The sequence below is a fragment of the Micropterus dolomieu genome, linkage group LG07 (genome assembly GCF_021292245.1).
Source record: "Micropterus dolomieu isolate WLL.071019.BEF.003 ecotype Adirondacks linkage group LG07, ASM2129224v1, whole genome shotgun sequence".
Classification (NCBI taxonomy): domain Eukaryota; kingdom Metazoa; phylum Chordata; class Actinopteri; order Centrarchiformes; family Centrarchidae; genus Micropterus; species Micropterus dolomieu.
Window position 1 is genome coordinate 16018383 of NC_060156.1, and position 3867 is coordinate 16022249.

The window sequence follows — 3867 nt, forward strand, 5'->3', positions numbered from 1 at the left end:
CCCATCCCAGCCTTGTGCAGATCAACAATCTTGTCCCTGATGTCCGTAGAAAGCTCTTTGGTCTTGCCCATGGTGGTGATGTTGGATGCTGGTTGTTTGGGTGTTGACAGGTGTCTTTTATACAGGTAACGAGGTGAGGCGGGTGTATTTGATGTAGACAATTGGTTGGGATTGGGGCTGTGTCTTAAAGAAAGACTAACTGGCTTGTAGGAGCCAGAATACTTGCTGTTTGGTAGGGGGTCATATACTTGTTTTTCCTCATCAGATGGTCATCAATTTTTATAAATTCATATGATGTGATTTTCTGGAATTTTCTTTGGGATTCTGTCTTTCACTGTTAGAATGTACATATGATTAAAATTGTAGATTGTTGCATTCTTTGTAAGTGGGCAAACCTGCAAAATCAGCAAGGGGTCAAATACTTTTTTCCCCCACTGTATATCAAATAATAAAATCTTTTTCTCTCCCTGAGTGAAAGAGGAGGGGGGTTGAGATATCAACCCTCAACAGACAGCTGAAAAAACCCCAAAGGAGGGGATGAAAGGTTTGCTTTCCCTAAGTGCTGTTTTGGGCAGTTCGATCGTAAAACTGGCCACCTCTGGTGAAGCTGAGATAAGACTCGGTGCCTGACTGTTAAAATGACAAATACTAACACTAACCAGAAAATAACTTTCTCCTGAACAGCCTATCAGAGGGCAGGAAACCCGAAACTGCCCCCCCCCCCACACACACACGTAACCATGGAACCTGACCTTCCTCTTTGTTTAATTACCTCACATCAAAGGATATTCTCCTCTTCACACCCAGATGTGAATTGGTGAGAACAGCTCACATTCTTGTGGGGACAAGAATTGTGTCTCCTGATAAACTAGGATTACCTTGTTTAATTAAATAATCTTTGTTAAGTTACTAAACAGGTCTCTCCACTCCATTAGAGTAGTTACATTACTGTGTTGTTGCTATTGAAAAGAAGAATCCATATAAGTTAATTTCGCAGTCTTTTAATCTTCAGCAATGATCCCTGACGCTCTTTTAAGTGATGTTGTAACTAATGCATTATTTTCAGCTCCTTCTGACTTCTTATACTTACAAATGATATATATATAACCAAAATGTTATCCTATGTTAAATAATTAATTTCCCCAGCTCCTGAGCAAATTGATTAAATAATCATTTGCTATCTTCAGTCTCCTCATGGAACCAGAGTTCCCCCAAGAGGACAAAATAAGTATTACGTCATTGTCTGTCTTCTGCTGTAATCTTCTGTTCCATATAACTTGCTTATATATATTTAAGTAAGAATGTTTAACAGCCAATATTATCCAGGAAGCTAGTTAAGTTTCTTAATCTGACGTGATCTCTACGAAATGTTAACCCTTTTAAGATTTAACTACTGACAATTGTTTTCCTTTTATCAAATGCTTAAAACCAAGAACGGTATAACCATTTGACAATTAAGGTTTGATTGTGGGAAGGTATTTGATTAAAATACGCACAAACAGACTTTTAAAATAGACATTAGAGTTAAAGGACCAGAAGCCCACCCCCTCAAAGGAAACAAGCCCTCGGGGGAACAAAGCCAAGCCCCTGGGGACACGCCCCAAGGGACCAGACAAACAAAACAGCGGAGCTCTTTGTTGCTCGCTCTCTTCTCGCTCTTCCCTTGTACTTCGGCTCTCCAGCAGCACGCGCTCAGCGTGGTCCGTCTCCCAGCAACGCCCTAAGAAGTCCGGCCCGGCTTGCCGCGAAGATTCCTTTGTTCTTGTCAAGCCACACGCGCGAAGCGCCGCGACCTTGGCTTTTCCCTCGTTTCCAGCAACTTACTTGCTTTATATTTTCTTTTGTTTTGTTTGTTAAAAGTTATCAGACCGTTAAGTCGCGCAATTTTAATTCAAGAACGACCAAGTTCTTTTTAGCTTTATTGTAGTCTAGTGAATTTATACTGCTCCCACCGAAGTTCGGACCCAGCCACGTGCGTCCGTTACGCAAGCAGTAACAAAGGACAATCAAACCGACAACCCGAGCCAAGGTTAGCAGCCTATCCCTGCAAGTTTTCTTCAAAAAGCCAAATGAGGACAGATCTTTGGAGCAATTCCCTGGCAGAGAAAGCGAGAAAGCGTCCGGAGACCCTGGGCGAACTGAATTTCCGCTGGTGCCCTTTTCGAGGTTTATGAGTTAATATTTCCTGAATATTATTGTTCATAATTTGTATTATTACAAAAGTAGTTATGCTACAACACAAAATGAGCTGCCTTTGTTTTGTTCTGCCATTTTTAGATGCAGAGCGTCTCTATGAGCTGCAGGTGAAACTCACTCACAGGATCATCATTACAAAGTGAAAGACAGAATGGACGACATGGTGGAAAGCCTGTACTGTGCCAGTTGTGCTACATGTGAAATCTGGGATTGCCCAATTCATTCTTGGTGTTGAATAATGGCCAAAAAAGTGTCCCCCTGCCCCCCCAGGACATTATGATGTCACAGTGACGTTAACCTTTGACCTTTTGGGTAAAAACAAAAATCACTTCATAGTTGTCCTATTAAATTTCCCATTTCATGTCTTTTGAACGTAAATGTGTGTTTTTCATGTGTCTACAGAACCCCAAACAATGAGAAAAACATTCTCTCTTTTTTTCTCCTGCTTGATCTTACAGTAAACATGTGTGCAAACACGCCGTTAAGATTTGGCTCCATTCATGAGCCAAGGAAGGATCTGTTTAGCATAGGACCTCCTCCAGCCCTTCAGCACAGTAGATGGCCCTGCCCACTAAAGATGTACACCTGCTCTCAGCCTCACCATCCAACACAACACCAAGCCGTCATTCTTTCACTGAGTTAGAGCTGGAGGTTGTCCAGTATGTCTCACAGAAAGTGCATTACTTGTGGCTAAAGCTACAGTAACCGCTAGCTTATGCTTACTGACCTTTAGACATCTGTGTGATCTTAGTGTCTAACTGTCCAGTTGTTTCCAGGAAAAACACATAGTATGAAACACTGTATGTTGTACTACTACATAACTAAAGTGCAAAATACAGTATATCTTTGAACTGCTAACATAGTTATTGTGCTTTATATTAAGTCACTGATGGAAACATTTGAGGGTCACAGTTTTAACTTTGAGGAAAATAAAAAATAGCCACTACGGGCTGTAACAAATAAAATATTATACATTACCTCTTCCTCTGCATGTGTTCTCACTTCTGCTAGTGCTGCGGCTTCTACTTCTCTGCTCCTTCTCTCGCTGAAGTGACAGGTGACTCTGTTGTTGGGACACGTTGCCCCCTCTCTCTCCTGGATAATGGACCACCAATTAATATACATCAAAATATTTACATAGTACATACAGTATATGCTTATATATTTAGCAGTTGTATATTCCACTTAAGTGTATGCAGTACAAGTGTACTTGGCACCTTGAAAATACCTGAATTTATAGAAATACAACACTGCAGCAGCAGCTACAATCAGGATAAGTACAAGAACAAATAAGGTCCAACAAGTAGGGCAGGCTGCTGTAGAGACAAAAGAAAGGAGGATACAGTTAAAGGAAACACTGATACAGTATATTACAGACATTTTGCTTTCCATTAACAAATGTGTAATAATTAAAATTACATTTCTTTGGGGTGTTTTTTTCACTTAACTACAGCTTTTCAGTTTTAATGTCATTAGTTATACATTTCCTGCTCTGTCATGCTGTGAAAAACATGTAATTTAATTTTCTTTCTGAAAGCAGGTTCTCTGCGTTTGTGTTTTCCTTCTTTTGTCTATACTGTAAAATGTTGTGCCAACATGCACAGGTGTTTCTTGTATTTCATGTTTAATGCATTTAGGTTTATATTACGCACATTACTTTAAGTTGACTAA

General features: G+C 40.2%; 2 long non-coding RNA genes across 2 annotated transcripts in view; one reads left to right on the plus strand and one right to left on the minus strand.

The window, feature by feature from the left end:
* LOC123974404 overlaps positions 1-3542 on the minus strand; it is a 4979-nt gene extending 1437 nt beyond the window's left edge. The window contains exons 1-2 of the long non-coding RNA XR_006825844.1: positions 3425-3542; positions 3175-3291 (exon numbers count right to left, since the gene is read on the minus strand). This is a non-coding gene — a long non-coding RNA (uncharacterized LOC123974404). The remainder of the gene's footprint in view (positions 1-3174; positions 3292-3424) is intronic.
* LOC123974405 lies at positions 1418-3385 on the plus strand. The gene is made up of 3 exons (XR_006825845.1): positions 1418-2166; positions 2278-2508; positions 2655-3385. It is a non-coding gene; the product is annotated as an uncharacterized LOC123974405 (long non-coding RNA).
* Positions 3543-3867: the final 325 nt, after the last annotated feature.